Source organism: Oncorhynchus nerka, linkage group LG11, assembly GCF_034236695.1.
Source record: "Oncorhynchus nerka isolate Pitt River linkage group LG11, Oner_Uvic_2.0, whole genome shotgun sequence".
NCBI classification, from domain to species: domain Eukaryota; kingdom Metazoa; phylum Chordata; class Actinopteri; order Salmoniformes; family Salmonidae; genus Oncorhynchus; species Oncorhynchus nerka.
The window spans coordinates 61,553,798-61,569,537 of NC_088406.1; the positions used below are offsets into that span (position 1 = coordinate 61,553,798).

Here is a 15,740-nt window from a genome sequence, read left to right on the forward strand (position 1 = left end):
CCATACAATCATGTTTCAGGGCGGAATATTCTAATCATTCAATTAACAGACAATTCTCACCTATCAAAAACTACCCCCTAATTATAACAATACACACAAATCCCCAACATACAAAATAATGGAATTAAGAAATATCAGAACAAGTAATGTCAGAGTCTGGAATATATATATATATATATATATATATATATATATATATATATATATATATATATATATAGTGGGGAGAACAAGTATTTGATACACTGCCAATATTGCAGGTTTTCCTACTTACAAAGCATGTAGAGGTCTGTCATTTTTATCATAGGTGCACTTCAACTGTGAGAGACGGAATCTAAAACAAAAATACAGAAAATCACATTGTATGATTTAAAAAAATTAATTTGCATTTTATTGCATGACATAAGTATTTGATACATCAGAAAATAACAACTTAATATTTGGTACTGAAACCTTTGTTTGCAATTACAGAGATCATACGTTTCCTGTAGTTCTTGACCAGGTTTGCACACACTGCAGGCGGGATTTTGGCCCACTCCTTCATACAGACCTTCTCCAGATCCTTCAGGTTTCGGGGCTGTCGCTGGGCAAAACCAACTTTCAGCTCCCTCCAAAGATTTTCTATTGGGTTCAGGTCTGGAGACTGGCTAGGCCACTCCAGGACCCTGAGATGCTTCTTACCGAGCCACTCCTTAGTTGCACTGGCTGTGTGTTTCGGGTTGTTGTCATGCTGGAAGACATCAACCATCTTCAATGCTATTACTGAGGGAAGGAGGATGTTGGCCAAGATCTCGCGGTACATGGCCCCATCAATCCTCCCCTCAATACGGTGCAGTCGTCCTGTCCCCTTTGCTGAAAAGCATCCCCAAAGAATGATGTTTCCACCTCCATGCTTCCCGGTTGGGATGGTGTTCTTGTGGTTGTACTCATCCTTCTTCTTCCTCCAAACATGGCGAGTGGAGTTTAGACCAAAAAGCTTTATTTTTCTCTCATCAGACCACATGACCTTCTCCCATTCCTCCTCTGGATCATCCAGATGGTCATTGGCAAACTTTAGATGGGCCTGGACATGCGCTGGCTTGAGCAGGGGGACCTTGCATGCACTACAGAATTTTAATCCATGACGGCATTGTGTGTCACTAATGGTTTTCTTTGAGACTGTGGTCCCAGCTCTCTTTAGGTCATTGACCAGGTCCTGCCGTGTAGTTCTGGGCTGATCCCTCACCTTCCTCATGATTATTGATGCCCCACGAGGTGAGATCTTGCATGAAGCCCCAGACCGAGGATGATTGACCGTCATCTTGAACTTCTTAAATTTTCTAATAATTGCGCCAACAGTTGTTGCCTTCTCACCAAGCTGCTTGCCTATTGTCCTGTAGCCCATCCCAGCCTTGTGCAGGTCTACAATTTTATCCCTGATGTCCTTACACAGCTCCCTGGTCTTGGCCATTGTGGAGAGGTTGGAGTCTGATTGAGTGTGATTGAGTGTGTGGACAGGTGTCTTTTATACAGATAACAAGTTCAAACAGGTGCAGTTAATACAGGTAATGACTGGAGAATAGGAGGGCTTCTTAAAGAAAAACTAACAGGTCTGTGAGAGCCGGAATTCTTACTGTTTGGTAGGTGATCAAATACTTATGTCATGCAATAAAATGCAAATTAATTACTTAAAAATCATACAATGTGATTATCTGGATTTTTGTTTTAGATTCGGTCTCTAACAGTAGAAGTGTACCTATGATAAAAGAAACAGACCTCTACATGCTTTGTAAGTAGAAAAACCTGCAAAATCGGCAGTGTATCAAATACTTGTTCTCCCCACTGTATATATATATATATATATATATATATATACGCGCTACAATTAAAAAGTTTGGGGTCACTTAGAAATGTCCTTGTTTTTGAAAGAAAATGAAATTTTTGGTCCATTAAAATAACATAAAATTTATCAGAAATACAGTGTAGACATTGTTAATGTTGTAAATGACTACTGTAGCTGGAAACGTCAGATTTGTTATGGAATATCTACATAGGCCAATTATCAGCAACCATCACTCCTGTGTTCCAGTGGCACGTTATGTTAGCTAATCCATGGCTTATTGATCATTAGAAAACCCGTTTGGAATTATGTTAGCACAGCTGAAAAGTTTTGTACTGATTAAAGAAGCAATAAAACTGGCCTGCTGTAGACTAGTTGAATATCAGGAGCATCAATATTTGTGGGTTCGATTACATGCTCAAAATGGCCAGAAAGAAAGACATGTCTTCTGAAACTCATCAAGCTATTCTTGTTCTGAGAAATGAAGGCTATTCCATGCGAGAAATTGCCAAGAAATTGCCTCTTCACTGTTGATGTTGAGACTGGTGTTTTACAGGTTTAATGAAGCTGCCATTTGAGGACTTGTGAGGCGTCTGTTTCTTAAACTAGACACTCTGACGAGTTTCAGTAGAAATTCCTTTGTTTCTGGCCATTTTGAGCCTGTAATCGAACCCACAAATGTTGATGCTCCAGATACTCAACTAGTCTAAAGAAGAAGAATAAGTCTGCCTTGAATTCTAAATAAATCACTGACAGTGTCATTGGCAAAACACACCCACATCATCACGCCTCCTCCTCCATGCTTCACGGTGGGAACCACACGTGTGGAGATCATCTGTTCACCTGCTCTGTGTCTCACAAAGACACGGCGGTTGGAACCAAAAATCTACAATTAGGACTCATCAGACCAATGGACAGATTTCCACCGGTCTAATGTCCTTTGCACGTCTTTCTTGGGCCAAGCAGGTCTCTTCTTCTTATTTCTGTTCTTTAATAGTGGTTTCTTTGCAGTAATTCGACCATGAAGGCCTGATCCATGCAGTCGCCTCTGAACAGTTGATGTTGAGAGGGAACTGTTACTTGAACTCTGTGAAGCAGTTATTTGGTCTGCAATTTCTGAGGCTGGTAACTTTAATGAACTTATCCTCTGCAGCAGAGGTAACTCTGGGTCTTCCTTTCCTGTGGTGTTCCTCATTAGAGACAGTTTCATCACAGCGCTTGATGATTTTTGCCCTTGAAGAAACTTGAAATGTTCTGCATTGATTGACCTTCATGTCGTAAAGTAATGATGGACTGTCGTTTCTCCTTACTTATTTGAGCTGTTCTTGCCATAATATGGACTTGGTCTATTACCGAATAGGACGTTCTTCTGTATACCCCCCTACCTTGTCACAACACAACTGATTGGCTCAAACATATTAAGATGGAAATACATTATTTTAACAAGGCACACCTGTTAATTGAAATGCATTGCAGGTGACTACCTCATGGAGATGAGAGAATTCCAAGAGTGTGCAAACCTGTCATCAAGGCAAAGGGTGGCTACTTTGAAGAATCTAAAATCTATATGTTGATTTGTTTAACACTTTTTTGGTTACTACATTATTCCTTATGTGTTATTTCATACGTTTGATGTCTTCACTATTATTCTACAATGTAGAAAATAGTAAAAATAAAGAAAAACCCTTGAATGAGTAGGTTTGTCCAAACTTTTGACTGGTACTGTATGTCAATTATTTTTATAAAAAATATATATTTTTTCCTTTATACCTTTCTCAGACATTACCTCTCTCAGCTGTCCCAAAGTCTTTTCCTCTTGGCCATTCGGCACAGTAATATGACACCTCCTCGCCAACAAAGCTAAAGCTTTGCTTCTCCTCTGGGCCTTTCAGCCCAAAATTTCCCACAGGATGAAGCTAACCCTCTATGTGCACTTGGCGCGGAAAGCCTTGACAAAATTGTCAAAAATGTCCACAACTTTGACCACGTTCAAGGGAAGCCAAATGACACTGAGACGTTCTTAGCAGACATAGAGGATGCCTTGGATGGTTACCCAAATGCTACGGGTCCTGACAGGCTTTACCTGTTGAAGTGAAAGTCGAATAGACACGTGACAAGGTTCATCCATCTTCAACAGCAACACGTGCAAAACGACTACGCAAAATTTGACACGGCTTTAAAAATAGAATTCAGTGGTTCTACGACTCCCAAACACGACAGCTCGCTGGGCTAACACTGTCAAACAAGCTCGGAATGAACACCCACAAGCATACTATCATAGTTTTCATTCAGCTTACTTTGGCTTACTCACTGAAACAGGAATGGAAGAGCTATTACTATTTTGTCAAGCATGCATCCCAACTTCATTAACTACTTGGGCCCTACAGCCCACGTTGGCTTGCAAATCCCAGTACTCAGAGAACAAGCAAGCACAGCTTTTGAGGCATCAAAAGTAAGCTGCGCTAAGAGCCCTGACATATCAGTTTTCAATATTGAACATGAGCACTCGATCCAGTTAGATGGTGCATTATCAGGTATAGGAGTGTTGAGAGATGACGCACAACAATGGTATCTACCACGAAACTACAATACCAATAACCACTGTGGTCCAAATAATTACAAAGAACGTTGCCACCAAAACAATTACCCAACCCACACAAGGTGTCAGGGCACAAGGGTAACAAACAAAGGTTTCAGTGACGATCAAAACGTAGACCGATGCTCTCTAGAAGTTCTGCTGAGAGAATGACAAAATCGCCCAAAATTAGACAAAGAGGATAAAGATAAGTCGCCATGACTTCGGATTTGCAGAAGAACAGGTCCACCGATATTAACACCATTAGCGAGGATGTAAACAATCAAATGACCCCGGCTCTCACTCGAACATCTACAGTGCCTTGCGAAAGTATTCGGCCCCCTTGAACTTTGCGACCTTTTGCCACATTTCAGGCTTCAAACATAAAGATATAAAACTGTATTTTTTTGTGAAGAATCAACAACAAGTGGGACACAATCATGAAGTGGAACGACATTTATTGGATATTTCAAACTTTTTTAACAAATCAAAAACTGAAAAATTGGGCGTGCAAAATTAGAGATCTGAGTTTTGGCGGGAGACAAAGCACATTCCTTTGTGAATTTGTAGAGGGAGACCCCGGATCTCCTCTCCTGTAATTTACAACAGGGCGTGAGGTGTCAACCCCCCCACCAACTCCCACCTCCCCCTCTCTGTGGCTGAGAGAGGGTCTGGTTGAAATCATCTGTTTCCAAGCTAATCTGACCTATTTGGATCCTCACAGAACAGTCATCACAGTAGTTTCGTAAATAGTGGAGAACATAAGACTCTCTAGAGGGAGGATAAAGGCAGGACAAAACTACATGAAAACATTCATCCACAAGCTTAAACATGCCCATGAGATCAGCAGGTTTGGAGAGTCGGTTACAATCATTTTGAAAATAAGTGGTAAAAGTGTTTCAGGAAGTGGATGTGGTGCCATGATTTAACTCATTTGCTTGTTTACATGCTACTAATCCCGGTTTTCAGACAAATGTTCTGACGTAAATAACAACAATAATATTACATTTTTATCAATCACATTTCTTGCAAAGTAAGGTACAGCACTATGAAAAATACACATTTAAAATGACGGTAAAGACATACACACAGCATGTAACATTGACACAGTGGTATGGTTGCCTACCTATAGCATCATGACGACTTGAAACATGTAGGACCAATGCTGTTATTGTCCCCTCACCGGTGACCAATCCGGCATGGCTAAGTCTACCAGGGGCCCAAGCCCCCTCCGGCGTAGCTCTCAGGGTCATTGAGACACACAAGCCTCTAAACCACGCCAAGGTCACAGCTTTGAGAGAGGAGTGATTGAATCCAGTCCTGTCTGAACAGAAGGTAAGATTCTGACATCTGAGTACAAAACAGACTCTTCTGGTAAACAGACTCCTCCGGTGCCAGATACCAGTGTATCCCCAACCTGTAAAGCCAGCACATAAACAAATAGAAACAGAAGCCTGTAATTCAATAAGATCCACCCATTTGCAAACTGTGCTTGTTCTTGTGTATTCTGTATTTTCAGAAGCCAACAACAAGTGACCAATTCCATCCTAAATGTGTATGTGTGTGTGTGTGTTCACCGATACAGAAAACAAAGTAGCATTATATGCATGCACATATATACACAGTGCATGCACACATCCATACACATAGACCTTACCGATCTCTGAAATTTCACTTCAGTATAATGTTGGGCTTCTTCTCTTTGCTTGCAGGCTGCATTGAAATAAAGGGAAAAGGCATAATGTTACATGATTACCTACAGTGTATGTTCTGTGTTTGTTGCCTTCAGGGTGCTCTGTATGATGTCAACTGTAACACAGATTGTACTTACCTCCACATTTTCTTATTTTAACTGCCCAGTAAGTACCAACACTTATTATCCCAACTGCTAACAATGTAACCAGTGTGATTGGGACAGGATTGGGACCAGAGTCTGTCAGGAGTAAAATGCAGCTGTTCAAACCCATGCCATGTGCTTTAGTCAATACTAATGAATGACATTGAGGTATTATAAGGTAGGCTACACGGCTCATAGGAAAATAAATACAGAAATCAGCTTGCTGTAATACAAAAGTAAATACATGTTGATTAAATACATGTTGAGGGATTTTGTAAAAACTGCCTTCAGGTTTTACTGTTAAAACTAAAATAGGTTATATTTCCCCTTACTGTCCTACAATATAAGATGTTAGTGAGGAAACAAAGAGCAGACACTGTATGGGAGCCTGCTCTGTCCAATGAAATCCCTGCTGAGGTCGTTATAAACAGAGCCTGTTATTTAGTGGTCTGATCAGTCCCTCACTGATCCACAAAATGGAAAAACAATGCTATATGCAGTGTTGACATACCTTTGAGGGCAGAGCGTGAGGACAATTGAGGGCAGAGCGTTTCAATGTTGAGCGGAGTTGGTTTTGAGTCAGCAGGGTTGGAAGCCTCACAGCTGTAGGTGTCAACATTTCTTTTGTTTAACTCCAGAGGGAGAGGTTGGCTAGAAGATCAGGGCTGCTGGTCTGGTTGAGAATCTCCCCTCCTCTGTACCAGGACAAGATCACCTCTCTCCCGTTCTTCACAGTGCACACCAAGGAACAGCTCACTTTTTCAAACGGACTGTCCACTGAGGGACTGATGTGAGGAGCAGACACTGAGGCTGGAATAGCAGAATGATTAAGCAGTGACTCAATGACAAACAGAGATTTAAACTAATGTGTTTACAGTAAAAACTAAGATGTCATAAATGAGACCTAAACATATATGAAGAAGTGGGCTATTTCTTTTTCAAACACGTGGCAGACGCAGGCGGCAGACTCACAGTAAAGTTTACAGTGTAAATGTTGTGAATTTCCTGGGATTTCTGAGATCAGCCATGGTACATGTTATAGTTTAAAAACAAGTAACTAAATACAAAAGGTATTTCTTTTAATCTTCATTGAAACAACTCTGGGTAACAGACTAAATGGGAGAATGGAAAAAAGGGAAGTAAAACAAGAAGCCAGACACGCACCATAGACAGTTAGATTTGTAATCTTAGATGAACTCTGTGTATTGATGATAAGTATTTTATAAAGTCCAGAGTCGCTGATGGTGAGGTTTCTGATGGTGAGAGATCCAGTCTGAGTATCCAGCTTCAGTCTGTCTTTGAACCTCCTACTGTAGTCAGTTGTAATCACACCAGCATTCAGCATAGCCATGTTAGCAGATGAATCTGAACGACTCAATAGGAAAGACCATGCTATAAAAGTGCCGCTAGATAGTTCAGTAAGTCCAGTCGGTAAAGTTACTTTCATTCCCTCTTTTCCCGACACATTTACAGCATCAATCAGATCTGAAAGGAAGAAAGAAAACATTGGCTAAGGGCAGTAGCTACATCAATACAATACATTAACAGGACTAAATCCTGTAGGCCATCCCAGATCCAAGCCAAACACATGATAGACTGCATGCAGTGACCTACGTACATTTTTTGTTTACTTGTCTTTGTATAATAATCATTATTTTTGAATCCATTGAGTTGTAGTTATGGCTACTAGGTGTAGCCTAGTTCACATTTCTAACAGGTGAACACTAAATAAGACGTTTTGACCTTTATTTAACCCAGAGTTGCCAACTCCCACGCATTGGCCTTGAGACACGCATTTCACCCTCTTCTTACACATTCACGGCCTCATGCACACACACCTCATGCACACACACCTCATGCACACACACTTCATGCACACACACCTCATGCACACACACCTCATGCATGGGCTGCCAACCTTTAAAAAAAGCTTTGAGTGATGTTTGCTATGTGCATTTCATTGCCCCTGGTACAATCCCTAGACGGGGGACTCTGGGTCCCCCCCAGGGAGATATTACTGTTTGAAAGCAAATTTACTGTAATCCTACGTATTTTGACATGGCTTAGGCCTATGATCAGGGTGGAATATTAGGTATATTCAGGATGCTTTTAACGTTAAATCAAAATTCGACAACTTTGTTACTTTGAGATTTTTTTTTTGGGGGGGGGGGTGAAATGTAAAGTTTGCTAATATTTGTTAGGTGGGATTGACATTTTATTCAGACAGTACTGAAATGAGATGGGGAGAGAGGCAAATGGGAGAAACAGTGGGAAGGTTGGATGCAGGCATTGATCTCTGTTCTCAGGTGGAAAGTTATGTGAGATACATGCTGAGGAGTGTTACCACTACACCAAGGCTCTGCACAGGAAATGTTATTGGTTAATGGCAGTGGGTAACCAAATAATAGATTGCAGTCTGCTTGTCCATAGACTGCTTTCAAGGTTAGGACACAAACATTGTATATTTTGTCATTTGGGTGAACTATTTCAAATGGGGCTGGAAGAAAATCCTGCTTGCTCTCCAGGAGCACCCCTCTCCCCCGATGAGTTTACCAAGTGCTTTGGTGTTTGAAAATGTTCTTGTTATAAAAATGTATTTCACAAAATCACCCAACCGTCAAGAAAAATCTAATGAATATCAATATTAATGTGGTTTATGTTTACTAGTTGAAGATCCTTGACATCATCTTACTCTACACAGACAAAATATAATGTGTATATGAGTTGTGTCCCCCTACCATCTCTGCCTAATAATCTCTGCACAATACTAAAATGTTAAAATTATATTTAATTCCTGGAGCATTTAATAGCCTCATACAAGTGTCACGTTCTGACCTTAGTTCCTTTGTTTTGTCTTTGTTTTAGTATGGTCAGGGCGTGAGTTGGGGTGGGCAGTCTATGTTTGTTTTTCTATGTTGGTTTCTGTGTTCAGGACTGTTCGTTTGTCGTGTATTGTTTTTGTTCCAGTATTCATTCTTGATTAAGTTACAATGAATACTTACCACGCTGCGCATTGGTCCTCCGATCCTTCTCGCTACTCCTCCTCAGAAGAGGAGGACGAGATCCGTTACAGAAACACCCACCAACCAAGGACCAAGCAGCGTGGTATCGGACAGCAGCGATCTCCGGACTCCTGGACATGGGAGGAGATACTTGACGGCAAGGGACCCTGGGCACAAGCCGGGGAATATCGCCTCCCCAAGGCAGAGCTGGAGGCAGCGAAAGCTGAGCGGCGGCGATATGAGGAGGCAGCACTGCAGCGCGACAGGCACGAGAGGCAGCCCCCCAAAACAAGCACGGGTGCTTGTGCTTATCGGAAGAAGCGCAGTACTGGTCAGGAACCGTATTATCCGGTCAAACGCACGGTGTCGCCAGTACGCGCTCATAGCCCGGTGGGCTATAGGCCAGCCCCCCGCAAGTGCTTTGCGAGAGTAGGCATCCAGCCAGGGCGTGCACTCGGGAGGGTCCAGGCTAAAGTGGGCATCCAGCCTGGAGGAGTGGTGCCAAGGCTGCGCACCAGAGCTCCAGTGCTCCCCCACAGCCCGGTCCATCCGGTGCCTCCTCCATGCACCAGGCCTCCTGTTGGTCTCCCCAGCCTGGTGTGCCCTGTGGCAGCCCCACGCACAAGGCTGTCTCTCTGTCTTCTCCCTACAGGTGCTCCCGCCTGTCCAGCGCTGCCAGAGCCTTCCTCATGCCCAGCGCTGCCGGATGCTCCCGCCTGTCCGACGCTGCCGGAGTCTCCCGTCCATTCGGGACGCGTGGCTTGGGTCCCCAGTCCGAGATCGGCGGCAAGGGTTTTTAAGAGGCCACGGAGGCGGATAAAGAGGCGGAGAAAAACTATGGTGAAGTGGGGTCCACGTCCCGCGCCAGAGCAGCCACCGCGGACAGACGCCAACCCAGACCCTCCCCTATAGGTTCAGGTTTTGCACCTTTGGGGGGGGGGGGGGGGGGGACTGTCACGTTCTGACCTTAGTTCCTTTGTTTTAGTATGGTCAGGGCGTGAGTTGGGGTGTGCAGTCTATGTTGGTTTCTGTGTTCGGCCTAGTATGGATCTCAATCCGAGGCAGGTGTCGTTAATTGTCTCTGACTGTGTTTCGTGGGTGTTTATTTTCTGTTCTGTGTTTTGTTGCACCGTTCAGGACTGTTCATTTGTCGTGTATTGTTTTCGATTTCAGTATTCATTCTTTATTAAATTACAATGAATACTTACCCCGCTGCACCTTGGTCCTTTCTTTCTCCCAACGACAACCGTTACAACAAGTAGGAATATCAGATTTCGAAGAAGTGATTACACTGACAAAATTGTGAAGAAGTGGAATAATTAAATAAGTGTAGGGAATCACAGTAGTGTTCTTGCTGACAAGCACAGTAATTAGCCTATATTTTAGCCCATTGGTAAGAATGAGAATTGTTCCACTGATCAGAGTGAAAGTAAATAAATAATAAAATCTCTTGAAGACTAGATTACATATATCTGCCCCTACACCCTATCCAAATTATTTGTCTAGTTATTGTCCCCTCTCTAGAATAAAACGTACACTTTTGGGTTCACAATCTTTTTGAAAAAAATATTTTCATAGTTACAAATCAGGTCACCCTACCAAACGTCCCTGCTAAAACGTATTGTAGTGTAGGTCTGTCTGTCTGCTGCATTTTCGTTGTCACAGCCTAAATGCCAATCACTAAAAGAGTGGACTAATGCAAGTGTGGATTAAATTGACTTTAGTACGTACTGTCTGTAGTGTCTTAGCTATTATTACTAATGGATATATAATAAGAAAGACTCTGAATACAATGAAGTGGAGTTTCACATTTACCAAAGCTAGTTTGTACAAGAATAACATAGAGCAACACTGCACATGACCAAGGACGCATCACGATCTGAACCTCTGTCATCATCATGTCGTGCCACAGCACTGTGAACCTCCACACATTGAAGCATATGATTAGTCTAGTTATCTGAGGGATCAATGGGATTGGATGGAAAAAGAAACGCCCCTCAAGAATAGAGTGGAGCTGAATGGAGAGAGAACCATCTCTGCTGAGTTTATACAACTCTAAAAAAGAGTAGCATGATACCACTGTTTTATATATGTTGTGAACAAAATGAGGTGGTTGTTTCTCCAGTCCGTATTGCAGAATGCAGCATTTTGACAGCATGTACAGAAGTTGATTTAATCCACACTAGTCCCCTCCTTTGGTGATTGTCCTTTAGGCTGTGACATCGAAAAGGCAGCAGACAGACCTACCTACAGTGTAAGTTTTAGTATAGGGTGGGGACAATACATAGAACAATAATTTGTTTAGGGTGTAGGGACAGATTTATGTCATCTTGTCTTCAAGAGATTTGATTGTTTATTTACTTTATTCACTTTCACAATTCTCGTTCTTAACAATGGGCTAAAATGTTGGGTAATTACTGTGCTTGACTTGTCAGCAAGAAAACGACTGTTATTCCCTACAGTTATTAGATTATTTCACTTCCTCCCAACTTTCCCACTGTAATCACATGTTTGAAATCTGATATACCTGCTTTTTTCTTTGAAAACAAATGATATAAGGATATGTATTTTTGCAGCCATTCATGGACAGTCTTGTATAAGTCGTACATATAAGAAGAGGGTGAAAATCAACAAAGACCTCTCTCTCACAATCATCTCCGCTGCGCACAATGACAAGGGCCCATATGAGTGTGTCTGTCATAATCGGACTGTAGCAGATGTAAAGCTAGATGTTCTGGGTAAGTTGAACAGACATGACGAAACTTTCCATTTTTGAATATTGACTGGGGACAAGAACTATGGCTACTTTACTCAGGGACAAAACACTATATCCACTGTTTATTTTCATTAGAAATGATTGGTTATGGGTGCCTTCATGTGTCTGTGAAATATTACTGTTCTCAGAAATTGACATTATTTTTGGGGGTTGCAAACTGCTATATATAAATATTTATTAAACTGGAAAACATTTTTTGTATCCTGTATATTTGACAGTGTTATGTGATTGGTTTCTTAGGTATCTCTTTATGTAGTGTTGTGGTGTCTCTCTTGCTGTGATGTGTGTTAGTTCCTATTTCTTTTATATATATTTTTTAATTCCAGCCTCCATCCCCGTCCTCGCCGGAGGGCTTTTGCCTTTTTCGTAGGCCATCATTGTAAATAAGAATTTGTTCTGACTTGCCTAGTTAAATAAAGGTTCAAGAAAAAATATGTAATAAAGAAAAGGAATGGCTATTAAATGCTCCAAGGAATCAATATAACTTTGAACATTTTAGTATTCTGCACATGCTATGCAGAGATGGTACGGGGACTTATATACACATCATATTTTGTCTATGTAGAGTAAGAGGATGTCAAGGATCTTCAACTAGGAAACATAAACCACCTGAATATTGATATTCATTCGAAGCTTCTTGAAAGTTGGGTGATTTTGAGAAATGTATTGTTATACCAAGAACATTTTCAAACACCCAGCACTTTTGTGTCATTACCTTGAAAGCAGTCTATGTATAAGGAGACTGCAATCTATGATATGGTTCCTCACTGCCATCAACCATGAATATTAAAAATGTACTTCACATTTCACCCCCCCCCAAAAAATGTCATAGTAGCAACCTTGTCGGATTTTGTGTTAATTTCATGTACATTTTGTGTTTTTTTTGTGTTTCTTTTTACCCTGGTCATACGCCTAAGTCATGTCAAAATACATAGAATTGCAGGAAATTAGCTTTAAAACAGTACAATTTTCGTCTATGCCAGGGAGCAATGAAATTCACATAGCAAATCTCACTCCAAACATTCTTCAAAAGTTGGCAGCCCTGATTTAACAAGTAAGTCATCGAGAACACATTTTCTCTTTTAAAACAACGACATGACCAAAAAGCGATAGTGAAATTATATAACAGCATTTTTTTCTGCACCATCTGCCACAACACTTTAGTAATAATATAGCACATTCAAATCAATTACACGAGAGTCATGTAACATGATAGTAGCCTACTTTTGTAATTGACTCTCAGTTTGACAAGGCAGACTTACCACTTTCGAGAAAGAGTAATATCCAGAGAATGGATCTGATTATTTTCCATTTCAATAGGGTACTCAGATTAAGTGTAATTCCAAAATCCATTTTCACCAGCACTCTAAAGTCTCCCACCCATTATTCCGCATGTCTGTCTGTGTCTTTCTGTCTCTCTGTCGCTCTCTCTCTCACTCACTCTCACTCTCTCACTCTCTCACACGCATTGTGTGCCCAGTCTCTTTATTCCTCTTAATCTCTTTCACACATTGTGTGTGCTGTCTCTCTCTCTCTATCAGGAAAACATGTTAGAGAAAGTGGGGAGTGTCTTTTGTATTTTTTTGTCAATTAAAATAAATTCAAAGGGCTTTATCGGCATGAGAAACATACATATGTTTACATTGCCAAGGCAAGTGAAATAGATGATAATCAAAAGTGATATAAACACTAACAAGTAAACAGTAAACATTACACTCACAAAAGTTACAAAGGAATAGAGACATTTAAAATGTCACAATATTGCTATACACAATGTTGTAACGTTGTGCAAATAGTTAAAGTACAAACATAAATATGGGTTGTATTTACAATGCTGTTGGTTCTTCACAATCTTGCTGCTATCAAATAAAATAAAATTGTATTAGTCACAAGCGCCGAATATAACAGGTGTAGGTAGATCTTACAGTGAAATGCTTGCTCACGAGCCCTTAACCAACAGTGCAGTTTAAAAATATGGCTAAGAATAACAGATAAAAGTAAAAAGTAATTAAAGAGCAGCAGTAAGAATTAATATATGCAGGGGGGTGCCGGTACAGAGTCAATGTGCGGGGGCACCGGTTAGTTGAGGTAGTATGTACATGTAGGAAGAGTTGTTAAAGTGACTATGCATAGACGACAACAGAGAGTGGCAGTGGTGTGGAGGAGGTGGGGTAATGAAAATTGTATGGGTAGCAATTTGACTAGACGTTCAGGAGTCTTATGGCTTGGGGGTAGAAGGTGTATAGAAGCCTCTTGGACCTAGACTTGGTTGCTCTGGTACCGCTTGCCATGCGGTAGCAGAGAGAACAGTCTATGACAAGGTTGGCTGGAGTCTTTGACCATTTTTAGGGCCTTCCTCTGACACCACCTGGTTTACAAGTCCTGGATGTCAGGAAGCTTGGCCCCAGTGATGTACTCGGCCGTTTGCACTACCCTCTGTAGTGCTTTGCGGTCGGAGGCCTAGCAGCTGACATACAAGGCAGTGACGCAACCAGTCAGGATGGTCTCGATGATGCAGCTGTAGAACATTTTGAGGATCTGAGGACCCATGACCAATCTTTTCAGTTTCCTGAGGGGGAATAGGTTTAATCACTTCACAACTGTCTTGGTGTACTTGGACCATGTTAGCTTGTTGGTGATGTGGACACCAAGGAACTTGAAGCTCTCAACCTACTCCACGGCAGCCCCATCGATGAGAATGGGTGTGTGCTCGGTCCTCTTTTTCCTGTAGTCCACAATCATCCCCTTTGTCTTGATCATGTTGAGGGAGAGGGTGTTTTCCTGGCACCAAACAGCCTGGTCTCTGACTTCCTCCCTGTAGGCTGTCTCGTTGTTTTCGGTGATCAGGCCTACGACTGTTGTGTCATCTGCAAATTTAATGATGGTGCTGGAGTCGTGCCTGGCCATGCAGTCATGAGTGAACAGGGAGTACAGGAGGGGGCTGAGCACGCACCCCTGAGTTGCCCTGTGTTGAGGATCAGCATGGCGGATGTGTTGTTACCTACCCTTACCACCTGGGGGCGGCCCATCAGGAAGTCCAGGATCCAGTTGCAGAGGGAAGTGTTTAGTCCCAGGGTCCTTAGCTTATTGTTGAGCTTTGAGGGCACTATGGTGTTGAATGCTGAGCTGTAGTCAATGAATAGCATTCTCACATATGTGTTCCTTTTGTCCAGGTGGGAAAGGTCAGTGTGGAATGCAATATAGATTGCATCATCTGTGGATCTGTTAGGCGGTTTGCAAATTGGAGTGAGTCTAGGATTTCTGGGATAATGGTGTTGATGTGAGCCATAACTAGCCTATCAAAGCACTTCATGGCAACAGAAGTGAGTGCTACGGGTCAGTAGTCATTTAGGCAGGTTACGTTAGTGTTCTTTGGCACAGGCACCATGGTGGTCTGCTTAAAACATGTTGGTATAACAGACTCTGACAGGGGTTTAAAATGTCAGTGAAGATACTTGCTAGTTGGTCAGTGCATGCTCTGAGTACACGTCCTGATAATCCGTCTGGACTTGCGGCCTTGTGAATGTTGACCTGTCTAAAGGTCTAACTCACATGGGCTGTGGAGAGTATGATCACACTGTCCTCCGGTACAGCTGGTGCTCTCATGCATGTTTCAGTGTTATTTTCCTCGAAGCGAGCATAGAAGTGGCTTAGCTCGTCTGGTAGGCTCTTGTCACTGGGCAGCTCTTGGCTGTGTAGTCTGTAATGGTTTGCAAGCCCTGGCACCTCCG

At 42.0% G+C, this 15,740-nt stretch overlaps 1 pseudogene; it reads right to left on the reverse strand.

Annotated features, from left to right (window-relative positions):
* Window positions 1-4,835: 4,835 nt before the first annotated feature.
* Window positions 4,836-10,157, reverse strand: LOC115137275 (uncharacterized; annotated as a pseudogene).
* Window positions 10,158-15,740: the final 5,583 nt, after the last annotated feature.